This window comes from Martes martes, assembly GCF_963455335.1.
Source record: "Martes martes genome assembly, chromosome: 7".
In the NCBI taxonomy this organism is placed as follows: domain Eukaryota; kingdom Metazoa; phylum Chordata; class Mammalia; order Carnivora; family Mustelidae; genus Martes; species Martes martes.
This window is the reverse complement of record NC_137894.1, coordinates 52,357,719-52,371,762: the sequence shown is the minus strand read 5'-3', so window position 1 is coordinate 52,371,762 and position 14,044 is coordinate 52,357,719.

Genomic DNA, 14,044 nt, shown 5'->3' with positions numbered 1-14,044 from the left:
TCTTTCTTCTCTGTGATAATGGGCTCCCTCTTTCTTTCCTCAAGCCTGGCAAGTATTCTTATGACTGTTGCTTTAAATTCTCCATCAGGCATGTTACTTATATCTGTTTCACCTAGATCTCTGGCCATGGCCTTATCTTGTTCTTTCATTTGGGATGAAATTCCTCTGTCTTTGCATTTTGTTTAAGTCTCTATCTTCTTCTTTGTGTTAGAAAAGCACTTATATCTCCTGCTTCTGAAAGTAATGGCCTTATGAAGAAGTCATGTAGTACCCAGGGCCTACTGCTTCAGGGAGTGTCCCCACTGTGTGCTTTCTGAACTCTGCTATTGTGTTTTGGCTGCTCTGTACTTCAGGCCAGTCATCTGCAGAGGCTCTCCTTGCCTACAGTGGGAAATGTTTGGTCGCTGGCCTGAATACAGCCACTTTTAATTAGATCTGCTTTGGACTGCTTGTGAAATGAGACCTATTACTGGAACTGAGGTGCTAGAAAATACTACTGTGTATTTACACAAAGAATGCAAAAATACTAATTCAGAGGTATACATACACCCCAATATCTATATCAGCATTCTCTGCAATAGCCAAATGGTGGAAAGAACCCTAGTATCCATGGACTGATGAATGAATAAATATGTGTGTGTGTGTGTGTGTGTGTGTGTGTGTATTCAGCCATAAAAATCTTGCCATTTGCTATGACATGGATGGAACTAGAGAGTATTACACTGAGCAAAATTAGTCAGCCCCATCCACCACCTAAGCACCTCTCAGCCAGGGACATTTCCCACAGTAGCAGACTTATAAAAGTTCAAATTTTGTGCTCTGCTACTTAAAATACTTTGTGGTAGCCTCTTTAAGCAGGCTCCCTCCCCTCCACTGTTTCCTCAGGTATATCACCCCAAATCCAAGTCTCTGCACCTCCTGCTTTCCACTTTTCTACTTACAGGATTGCAGCATTTTCCTCAGATCTCCAATAGATTTCACAGGTGTTCAGAATGATTTGATAACTAACTAGCTGTATTTGAGGGACCAGGAAAACTTAGCACCCCCTATTCCTCTGCCAACTTAACTCCACCCTACTGGAATACTCCTTCATTTTTAAAGGGTGTATTAATTTGTTAGCATGTCCAGTCTTTCCCAAACAGAATACTGTGCATTATAAAAAGCCAGAGGAGAAACCATAAAGTGCTGGCAATAGAGGAACATCTTGTTTGGAAGCAAAAATTGCCACAGTATATCCCACTTTTTAAAGAACTTAGTTCCCCTTTACCTTATCCTGCCGCAGATTCTTCAAAGTAATGGCTGTTTTAACTTTCACAAAAAGAAGACTTAAATAGTATTGACAAGTTACAGCAGCACCGTTGCTCATAGTTGATAGTCATATTCTCCTCTGTTACCCATTCAAAATATCCCTATCCTCAGGCACTGCTCCTGATGATCTATTTTACTTGCCTGCTGAGGTGAGTCAGCTTTTTATGAGCAGTCTGAGCCCGAGTTAGTGTTCTTACCAATTTTTGTTGCTACAGTTGCTTCACTACTGTTATCATTCATCATGAAGCCAACAAGGCATGGCTCAGTGATCCCTAGTTTTAGACAAACTCTTCACCGTATCACCCATTAAGAAGCAGCAACCTGGTATTTAACCGATATGTGATAAAAAATGAGGTAACTCAATCTTCTGAATGCTGGTCTTCCAATATGAAGAACACCAAATGAAAGAAAAGCAGGTAAACATTTTAGGTTTATTATAACCCATACTGTCTCCCAAAAGAAGCATTCTCCCCACTACAACAAAACCTAAAATTTGAGAACAGAAAACAGAAACTCCACATGAACTTCACTGAGATCTGATAGGAGACACTACTGTTTACTCTACCCCTTTGGTTACAAAACCTGTATATTTTAACCACAGAGGGCACAGCGCCATCTGAAGGTCATAGATCAAAGCACATATCTTGAAGCGCAGACCCCAACTCTGCACAGTATCATCTTCAAGCTGGTGCCTCAGTTGTAATTTTGACAAGCTATTCCAATGTTCTATCAGATTGACAGCTCTTAATCATGCAATGTAGAAAGGAAAAACAGGTTCCTTAGTTCTGCATGCCTTCATGTACTTTCTTAGCTACAAAGTGAGTAGTCTTGTTCTAAGGAAATATTATGCAAGACTTCATACTGGAAATCAGACACTGTGAACACTTGGATAGTGGTGTGGCCAAATGCCCCAAATAGGAAAGATAATAAATACTCAAAATATATAAATAAATCCCCAAAGTATAAATCTCTGTCCCCTATAGTTTAGAAAGTGTTCAGTGTCAGTAACTACTCTCAACTGATTGATTTCAGTCCTTAAAACATGGTACTGGCAGGCCAGAAAGAACTGGCATGATATATTCAGAGCACTAAACGAGAAAAACATGCAGCCAAGAATATATATCCGGCTAGGCTATCATTGAAAATAGAAGGAGAGATAAAGAGCTTCCAGGACAAACAAAAGCTGAAAGAATTTGCAAACACCAAACCAGCTCTACAGGAAATATTGAAAGGGGTCCTCTAAGCAAAGAGAGACCCTAAAAGTAGTAGATCAGAAAGAAACAGAGACAATATACAGTACCAGTCACCTTACAGGCAATACAATGGCACTAAATTCATGTCTCTCAATAGTTACCCTGAATGTTAATGGGCTAAATGCCCCAATCAAAAGACACAGGGTATCAGAATGGATAAAAAAACAAAACCCATCAATATGCTGCCTACAAGAAACTCATTTTAGACCCGAAGACACCTCCAGATTTAAAATGAGGGGGTGGAAAACAATGTACCATGCTAATGGACATCAGAAGAAAGCTGGGGTGGCAATCCTTCTGTCGGATCAGTTAGATTTTAAGCCAAAGACTATAATAAGAGATGAGGAAGGACACTATATCATACTCAAAGGGTCTGTCCAACAAGAAGATCTAACAATCTTAAATATCTATGCCCCTAACATGGGAGCAGCCAACTATATAAACCAATTAATAACAAAATCAAAGAAATACATTGACAGTAATACAATAATAGCAGGGGACTTTAACACTCCCCTCACTGAAATAGACAGATCATCTAAGCAAAAGATCAACAAGGAAATAAAGGCCTTAAATGACACACTGGACCAGATGGACATCACAGATATATTCAGAACATTTCATCCCAAAGCAACAGAATATACATTCTTCTCTAGTGCACATGGAACATTCTCCAGAATAGACCACATCCTGGGTCATAAATCAGGTCTCAATCAGTACCAAAAGATCGAGATCATTCCCTGCATATTTTCAGACCACAATGCTCTGAAGCTCGAACTCAATCACAAGAGGAAATTTGGAAAGAACGCAAATACATGGAGACTAAACAGCATCCTTCTAAAAAATGAATGGGTCAACCAGGAAATTAAAGAAGAATTGAAAAAATTCATGGAAACAAATGATAATGAAAACACAGCAGTTCAAAATCTGTGGGACACAACAAAGGCAGTCCTGAGAGGAAAATATATAGCGGTGCAAGCCTTTCTCAAGAAACAAGAAAGGTCTCAAATACACAACCTAACCCTACACCTAAAGGAGCTGGAGAGAGAACAACAAAGAAAGCCTAAACCCAAAAGGAGAAGAGAAATCATAAAGATCAGAGCAGAAATCAAAGAAATAGAAACTAAAAAAAACAATAGAACAAATCAACAAAACTAGGAGCTGGTTCTTTGAAAGAATTAATAAGATTGATAAGCCCCTGCCCAGACTTATCAAAAAGAAAAGAGAAAGGACGCAAATAAATAAAATCATGAATGAAAGAGAAGAGATCACAACCAACACCAAAGAAATACAAACAATTATAAGAACATACTACGAGCAACTCTACGCCAACAAATTTGACAATCTGGAAGAAATGGATACATTTCTAGAGATGTATAAATTACCACAACTGAACCAGGAAGAAATACAAAACCTGAACAGACCCATAACCAGTAAGGAGATTGAAACAGTCATCAAAAATCTCTAAACAAACAAAAGTCCAGGACCAGATGGCTTCCCAGGGGAATTCTACCAAACATTTAAAGAAGAATTAATTCCTATTCTCCTGAAACTGTTCCAAAAAATAGAAATGGAAGGAAAACTTCCAAACTCATTCTATGAGGCCAGCATCACCTTGATCCCAAAACCAGACAAGGATCCCACCAAAAAAGAGAATTACAGACCAATATCCTTGATGAACATAGATGCAAAAATTCTCACCAAAATACTGGCCAATAGGATCCAACAGTACATTAAAAGGATTATTCACCACGACCAAGTGGGATTTATTCCAGGGCTGCAAGGTTGGTTCAACATCTGCAAATCCATCAATGTGATACAATACATTAATAAAAGAAAGAGTAAGAACCATATGATACTCTCAATAGATGCTGAAAAAGCATTTGACAAAGTGCAGCATCCCTTCCTGATTAAAACTCTTCAAAGTGTAGGGATAGAAGGCACATACCTCAATACTATCAAAGCCATCTCTGAAAAACCCACCGCAAATATCATTCTCAATGGAGAAAAACTGAAAGCTTTTCTGCTAAGGTCAGGAACATGGCAGGGATGTCCGTTATCACCACTGCTGTTCAATATAGTACTAGAAGTCCTAGCCTCAGCAATCAGACAACAAAAAGAAATTAAAGGCATCCAAATCGGCAAAGAAGAAGTCAAACTATCTCTCTTTGCAGATGATATGATACTATATGTGGAAAACCCAAAAGGATCCACTCCAAAACTGCTGGAACTTATACAGGAATTCAGTAAAGTGTCAGGATATAAAGTCCATGCACAGAAATCGGTCGCATTTCTTTACACTAACAACAAGACAGAAGAAAGAGAAATTGAGGAGTCAGTCCCATTTACAATTGTACCCAAAACCATAAGATATCTAGGAATAAATCTAACCAAAGAGGCAAAGAATCTATACTCAGAAAACTATAAAGTACTCATGAAAGAAATTGAGGAAGACACAAAGAAATGGAAAAATATTCCATGCTCATGGATTGGAAGAACAAATATTGTGAAAATGTCTATTCTACCTAAAGCAATCTACACATTTAATGCAATCCCTATCAAAATCCCATCCATTTTTTTAAAGAAATAGAACAAATAATCCTAAAATTTATATGGAACCAAAAAAGACCTCGAATAGCCAAAGGAATATTGAAAAAGAAAGCCAAAGTCGGTGGCATCACAATTCCAGACTTCAAGCTCTATTACAAAGCTGTCATCATCAAGACAGTATGGTACTGGCACAAAAACAGACATATAGACCAATGGAACAGAATAGAGAGCCCAGAAATAGACCCTCAACTCTATGGTCAACTAATCTTCGACAAAGCAGGAAAGAATATCCAATGGAAAAAAGACAGCCTCTTCAACAAATGGTGCTGGGAAAATTGGACAACCACATGCAGAAAAATGAAATTGGACTATTTCCTTACACCACACAGGAAAATAGACTCAAAATGGATGAAGGACCTCAATGTGCGAAAGGAATCTATCAAAATCCTTGAGGACAATGCAGGCAGCAACCTCTTTGACCTCAACCACAGCAACTTCTTCCTAGGAACATCGCCAAAGGCAACAGAAGCAAGGGCAAAAATGAACTATTGGGATTTCATCAAGATCAAAAGCTTTTGCACAGCAAAGGAAACAGTGAACAAAACCAAAAGACAACTGACACAATGGGAGAAGATATTTGCAAATGACATATCAGATAAAGGGCTAGTATCCAAAATCTATAAAGAGCTTATCAAACTCAATACCCAGAGAACAAATAATCCAGTCAAGAAATGGGCAGAGGACATGAACAGACATTTCTGCAAAGAAGACATCCAGATGGCCAACAGACACATGAAAAAATGCTCCACATCACTTGGCATCAGGGAAATACAAATCAAAACCACAATGAGATACCACCTCACACCAGTCAGAATGGCTAAAATTAACAAGTCAAGAAATGACAGATGCTGGCGAGGTTGCGGTGAGAGGGGAACCCTCCTACACTGCTGGTGGGAATGCAAGCTGGTGCAATCACTCTGGAAAACAGTGTGGAGGTTCCTCAAAAAACTGAAAATAGAGCTACCCTACGACCCAGCAATTGCACTCCTGGGTATATATCCTAAAGATACAAACGTGGTGCTCCGAAGGGGCACGTGCACCCGAATGTTTATAGCAGCAATGTCCACAATAGCCAAACTGTGGAAAGAGCCTAGATGTCCATCAACAGATGAATGGATAAAGAAGAAGTGGTATATATACACCATGGAATACTATGCAGCCATCAAAAGACATGAAATCTTGCCATTTGCAACGACGTGGATGGAACTAGAGGGTATCATGCTTAGCGAAATAAGTCAGTCGGAGAAAGACAACTATCATATGATCTCTTTGATATGAGGAAGTGGAGATGCAATGCGGGGGTGTTGGGGGGAGGTAGGAAAAGAAAAAATGAAAAGATGGGATTGGGAGGGAGACAAACCGTAAAAGACTCAATCTCAGAAAGCAGACTGAGGGTTGCTGGGGGGAGGGGGGACGGGAGAGGGTGGTAGGGAAATGGACATTGGGGAGGGTATGTGCTATGATGAGTGCTGTGAAATGTGTAAACCTGGTGATTCACAGACCTGTACCCCTGGGGATAAAAATACATTATATGTTCATTAAAATAAAAAAAAAACTAGTTTAAAAGAACTAAAAAAATAACATAGTTTTAGTGTTGCAAAAGGAAAAAGATCTAGAGATGTTTTACGACAATGTTAATGCACTTAACAATCTTTTTTTTTTTTCCAATTTTTTATTTATTTTCAGCGTAACAGTATTCATTGTTTTTTCACCACACCCAGTGCTCCATGCAATCTGTGCCCTCCCTAATACCCACCACCTGGTTCCCCCACCCTCCCACCCCCCCCCTTCAAAACCCTCAGGTTGTTTTTCAGAGTCCATAGTCTCTCATGGTTCACCTCCCCTTCCAATTTCCCTCAACTCCCTTCTCCTCTCCATCTACCTTTGTCCTCTATATTATTTGTTATGCTCCACCAATAAGTGAAACCATATGATACTTGACTTTCTCTGTTTGACTTATTTCACTCAGCATAATCTCTTCCAGTCCTGTCCATGTTGCTACAAAAGTTGGGTATTCGTCCTTTCTGATGGAGGCATAATACTCCATAGTGTATATGGACCACATCTTCCTTATCCATTCATCCGTTGAAGGGCATCTTGGTTCTTTCCACAGTTTGGCGACCGTGGCCATTGCTGCTATAAACATTGGGGTACAGATGGCCCTTCTTTTCACTACATCTGTATCTTTGGGGTAAATACCCAGCAGTGCAATTGCAGGGTCATAGGGAAGCTCTATTTTTAATTTCCTGAGGAATCTCCACACTGTTCTCCAAAGTGGCTGCACCAGTTTGCATTCCCACCAACAGTGTAAGAGGGTTCCCCTTTCTCCACATCCTCTCCAACACACGTTGTTTCCTGTCTTGCTAATTTTGGCCATTCTAACTGGTGTAAGGTGGTATCTCAATGTGGTTTTGATTTGAATCTCCCTGATGGCTAGTGATGATGAACATTTTTTCATGTGTCTGGTAGCCATTTGTATGTCTTCATTGGAGAAGTGTCTGTTCATATCTTCTGCCCATTTTTTAATATGATTATCTGTTTTGTGTGTGTTGAGTTTGAGGAGTTCTTTATAGATCCTGGGGAATTCTATCAAACTTTCAAAGAAGAAATAATACCTATTCTCCTGAAGCTGTTTCAAAAAATTGAAGCAGAAGGAAAACTTCCAGACTCTTTTTATGAAGCCAGCATCACCCTGATCCCCAAACCAGGCAAAGACCCTACCAAAAAGGAGAATTTCAGACCGATATCACTGATGAATATGGATGCTAAGATTCTCAACAAGATCCTAGCAAACAGGATCCAACAGCACATTAAAAAGATTATCCACCATGACCAGGTGGGATTCATCCCTGGGTTACAAGGATGGTTCAACATTCGCAAATCAATCAAGGTGATAGAACAAATCAATAAGAGAAGAGAGAAGAACCACATGATCCTCTCCATTGATGCAGAAAAAGCTTTTGACAAAATCCAGCATCCGTTCCTGATTAAAACGCTTCAAAGTATAGGGATAGAGGGAACATTCCTGAACTTCATCAAATCTATCTATGAAAAACCCACAGCAAATATCATCCTCAATGGGAAAAAGCTTGCAGCCTTCCCATTGAGATCAGGAACACGACAAGGATGCCCACTCTCACCACTCTTGTTCAACATAGTATTAGAAGTCCTAGAAACAGCAATCAGACAACAAAGAGAAATAAAAGGTATCCAGATTGGCAAGGAAGAAGTCAAACTCTCTCTCTTCGCAGATGACATGATTCTTTATATGGAAAACCCGAAAGACTCCACCTCCAAACTACTAGAACTCATACAGCAATTCAGTAATGTAGCAGGATACAAAGTCAATGTCCAGAAATCAGTGGCTTTCTTATACACTAACAATGAAAATACAGAAAGGCAAATTAGAGAGTCGATTCCATTTACTATAGCACCAAAAACCATAAGATACCTCGGAATAAACCTAACCAAAGAGGTTAAAGATCTGTACTCGAGGAACTACAGAACACTCCTAAAAGAAATTGAAGAAGACACAAAAAGATGGAAGACCATTCCATGCTCTTGGATGGGAAGAATAAACATCATTAAAATGTCTATACTGCCCGGAGCAATCTATACTTTTAATGCCATTCCAATCAAAATTCCCCCAGTATTTTTCAAAGAGGTGGAGCAAATAATACTAAAATTTGTATGGAATCAGAAGAGACCCCGAATTGCTAAGGAAATGTTGAAAAACAAAAATAAAACTGGTGGCATCACGTTACCTGATTTCAAGCTTTACTACAAAGCTGTGATCACCAAGACAGCATGGTACTGGCATAAAAACAGACACATGGACCAGTGGAACAGAGTAGAGAGCCCAGATATGGACCCTCAACTCTATGGTCAAATCTTCTTCGACAAAACAGGAAAAAATATCCAGTGGAAAAAAGACAGTCTCTTCAATAAATGGTGCTGGGAAAACTGGACAGCTATATGTAGAAGAATGAAACTTGACCATTCTCTTACACCGTACACAAAGATAAACTCAAAATGGATAAAAGACCTCAACGTGAGACAGGAATCCATCAGAATCCTCGAGGAGAACAGAGGGAGTAACCTCTTTGATATCAGCCACAGCAACTTCTTTCAAGATATGTCTCCAAAGGCGAAGGAAACAAAGGCAAAGATGAACTTCTGGGACTTCATCAAGATAAAAAGCTTCTGCACAGCAAAAGAAACAGTCATCAAAACAAAGAGGCAACCCACGGAATGGGAGAAGATATTTGCAAATGACAGTACAGATAAAAGGTTGATATCCAGGATCTATAAAGAACTCCTCAAACTCAACAATGCACTTAACACTCTTGAACTATACACCTAAAACTGCTTAAGATGGCAAATTTTAAAACCACAATAATAAAAAAAGATACTTTATTTTATTTTTAAATATTTAATTTATTTGAGTGGGAGAGAGAGAGAGTGAGAGAGCGCTTGCACACATGAGTGGAAGGAGGGACAGAGGGAGAAGCAGACCCCCTGCTAAGTTGTGAACCCAAATTAGGGCTTGATCCCAGGACCCTGAGATAATGACCTGAGCCAAAGGCAGAAATTATACCAACTGAGCCACCAAGGTACTTCAGATAAAAAAGGAATTGAGAAGTTTGATATAAAAGAAATTGAGAGGTAGGCTGGGGAGTTGTGAGGGGTCAGGAAGGAAGAAATGAAACAAGATAGGATCGGGAGAGAGACAAACCATAAGAGACTCTTAATCTCACAAAACAAACTGAGGGTTGCTGGGGGTAGGGGGGTAGGGAGAGGGTGGTTGGGTTGTGGACATTGGAGAGGATATGTGCTATGGTGAGTTCTGTGAAATATGTAAGCCTGATGATTCACAGAACTGTACCCCAGGGGCAAATAATACATTATATTTAATAAAAATAATTTAAAAAAAAGGAATTTATTGACTCAGGTTATTGGTATGTCCAAGAGTGGCATTAGCCTCATGGACTCCAGGGATTCACTCAATTTTACACTCTCAGATTTTCTCTCTCATTCACTCCCTTTCTCTTGCTGCTCTCTCTCTTTCTTTCTCTCTTCCCTCTCTCTTTTAACTCTGTCTCTGTACCTTAATCTCATTTTCTTGTTTCACACATAGATTTCTTTATGTATGGTGTTGGGAGAGAGGAGAGGCTGCAAATAACTCCCAAGTTTAAGTCATTCCAGCAGAGCATAGAAAAGGGAAGAGTTTTCTTTCTCAGCTCCGTATTAAAACCCAGTGAAAGGATCCTAACTGGCATTGTTTTGATTGATCCTAACTGTGATGGGTCTTCCATGGGCTGGGTCTGGATCACATGCCCACCCCAGTGTGTAGGGGCCAACATATTCTGGCCAAGAGCCTCCAAAGAACTACATGAATTTGAGGAGGAGCATTTCCCAAATGGAGGAGATGGGGAACAACCATCAGTGGAGGGGAAAAAGTGATTTAGGGCAGGCAAAGAATAGTCGCATATTTTTTCTTATTTGAAGTAGAACGTTTGCTGAGGTGTTCTTCCTCCCCATCTTCATATATAGAATATTAGTTCTGTCATATTGATTTACCAGTTTCACATATATGTTGAGGACATTAACTCCTTTATTATATTTGTGTTCAAGATATTTCCCCCAATTTGTTGTTTTCTTTTTAATTTTACCTATCATATTCTGCAACATAAAAGTAATGATTTCTATGACTCTAATTCATGGAGTTTTAAAATGTGGCTTTATAGTTTTATTCTTTATTATGACTAAGTTTTATTCTTAGTCCTTTTCCGTTCTAATGCCTAAAGAATATCCGTGAACATGTATTTCTTTTTTTTTTAAGATTTTATTTAGGGACGCCTGGGTGGCTCAGTTGGTTAAGCAGCTGCCTTCGGCTCAGGTCATGATCTCAGCGTCCTGGGATCGAGTCCCACATCGGGCTCCTTGCTCGGCGGGGAGCCTGCTTCTCCCTCTGCCTCTGCCTACCACTCTGTCTGCCTGTGCTCGCTCGCTCTCTCTCTCTAACAAATAAATAAATTAAAAAAAAAAAAAAAGATTTTATTTATTTATTTGACAGGAGACACAGCAAGAGAATGAACAGAAGCAGGGGGAGTGGGAGAGGGAGAAGCAGGCTTCCAACCGAGCAGGGAGCCCAATGTGGGGCTCGATTCCAGGACCCTGGGATCGTGACCTGAGCCGAAGGCAGATGCTTAATGACTGAGCCATCCAGGTGCCCCTGAACATATATTTCTTAAAATATTTTATCCACCTGAAAATTATTTTTAGTGGAAATAATAGAAGAGGATCTAAATTTCTCAAATTTGCTTTTTAATTTTCTTCATACCATTTGGTGAATAATCATATCTCTTCTGATCTGTAATCATTTTATATCACACTATTATATAAAACATAGTACTTGTCTCTTCTGAGATCCCAGATTCATATGTAATATATCTTCTGGTGTCTTTCGTACATCTTTTGACTGAATAAATGCAAAATGAGCCTTATGATCATCACTTAAAACTGTGTCTTCTTCCACTGTTATATATCCAGTCATGCAAACAAGAAACCCAGGAGTGATTCTCATCCTCTCCCTTACCTTTTCCCTCCACACCCCTTTTCAATTTTTCATTTATGCAGCAAATGCCAAGTGCCTACTGAGTGCCAGCCATTATTGTAGGCTTTTGGGATAGCTCAGTTAAAAAATATATGTATTTAACATATATATATATAAAATATTGTATATTATATATATATATATTTTATATGTGTATATAAAATTCCTAACATTCTGCAGCTATCCAGACAATAAATAATAAGCCAAATAAACAATTTTTATAGTAAGTTAAATAGAAATAAGTGCACTACCAGTATAATGAAGAGGTTAAGGTGAATCTGAAACTCCAGGGTTTTGGGGAGTGGGTTGCACTTCTGAATAGGGTAGTCAGGGTGTAGGCATCCTTGGGAAGTGGATTTTATATATATATATATATAAATAAGTCAGTGGATTAATATATATACAGTGGATATATATAATATTATATATTATAAATTAATGTAATTATAATATATAATATTAATATAATATAATAAAATAATATATATTTTATGTATTTTATTATAATTATATAAAATATATAATATATTTTATATATAATAATATGTACCAATATATTTATATTATATATTAATATACTATTATATATTATATACTATATATTATTTTCTTGTATATATTTTTATTATATATATTTTATATATAATATATGAAATATATTATATATAATATTAACATTATATATTATATAGATAATAATCTGCTGACATATATATGTCAGTGGATTATTAATTAAATATCAGGGAGAAGGGCATCCCAAGCCAAGAGGATAGTCAGTACAAAGGTCTAATGTGCTTGGTTGTATTCAAGAAACAGCAAGAAGACATGTGACTTTGTCAGTATAAGAGGGAAAATAGTAGGAGACTATTCATGGAGGTAAAGTGAGGCCAAATCATACAGGATTCTGTAAATCATTGTAACACATTTGCCTTTTACTCTGGGAAAGGGGGATCATTGGAGGACTCTGAGCAGAGAGGTGACATGGTATCATTTACATTTAAAATTAACTTTGGGACATCCAGGTGGCTCAGTCCATTGAGAATCTGATTCTTGATCTCAGGTCTTGATCTCAGGGTTTTGAGTTCAAGCCCTGCATTGAAAATTGAATTTTTAAAAATAAATTGAAAAAAAAGGAAAAGTAAAATTAAATTTATGTCTGGTGTCTTGCTAAGAATAGTCTAGGAAAAGTGGTACAATGGTCTAAGAAGTGGTGAGTTACTACTGTGTTGCAGATTAAGGGAAGATTAAGGGCATTTGTGGTTTGGGTAGCAATGCAAATAGTAAGAAATGATGAGATTTCGAAGTGTTAGCTAACAAAATTTGCATTTAATGGATATTGAATTTTAGAGAAATGATTCCAAAGTTTTTGACATAAGCAGTTGGAGAGATGGATTTGTCATCACTTAAGATGAAGGACGAGGTTAAAGTAGGAGCTCAGTTGTGTGAACGTTTCATTGAAGATGCTTTTTAAATATCCAAGTGGAAATGTAAAGTAGGTATCTGGATTAGCAAGCCTGATATACACATTAGAAGTATGAGCAAGACATTGATACACAGATGTTATTTATTTATTTACTTATATGATTAATTTGGTAGCTTTATTTTTAATTGATTATTTAAATTTAATGGTTCATCACTTCCATAAAACACCTAGTGCTCATCATAATAAGTGACCTCCTTAATACCTATCATCCATTTATCCATCCCACACCACCTACCTCCTTCCATCAACCTTCAGTTTGTTCTCTATCATTAAGAGTCTCTTACGGTTTGCTTCCCTCTCTTTTTTCCATTTTCCTTCCCATGCTTTCCTCTGTTTTGTTTTGTTTTGTTTTGTTTTTAATTTCACATATGAATGAAATCATATGGTATATCTCTTTCTGAACTGATTGATTTCACTTAGCATAGTACAGTCTAGCTCTAGTCATGTTGTTGCAAATGGCAAGATTTCATTGTTTTTGATGGCTGAGTAACATTCCATTGTATGTGTGTGTGTTTGTATGTATGTCACTTTTTTTTTTTTAACGATTTTGGGGGCGCCTGGGTGGCTCAGTGGGTTAAAGCCTCTGCCTTCGGCTCAGGTCAAGATCCCGGGGTCCTGGGATCAAGCTCCACATTGGGCTCTCTGCTCAGCAGGGAGCCTGCTTCCTCCTCTTTCTCTGTCTGCCTCTACTTGTGATCTCTGTCATATAAATATATGACATAAATATATATATATTATATATATAAATATATATAAATAAATATATATAAAATATAT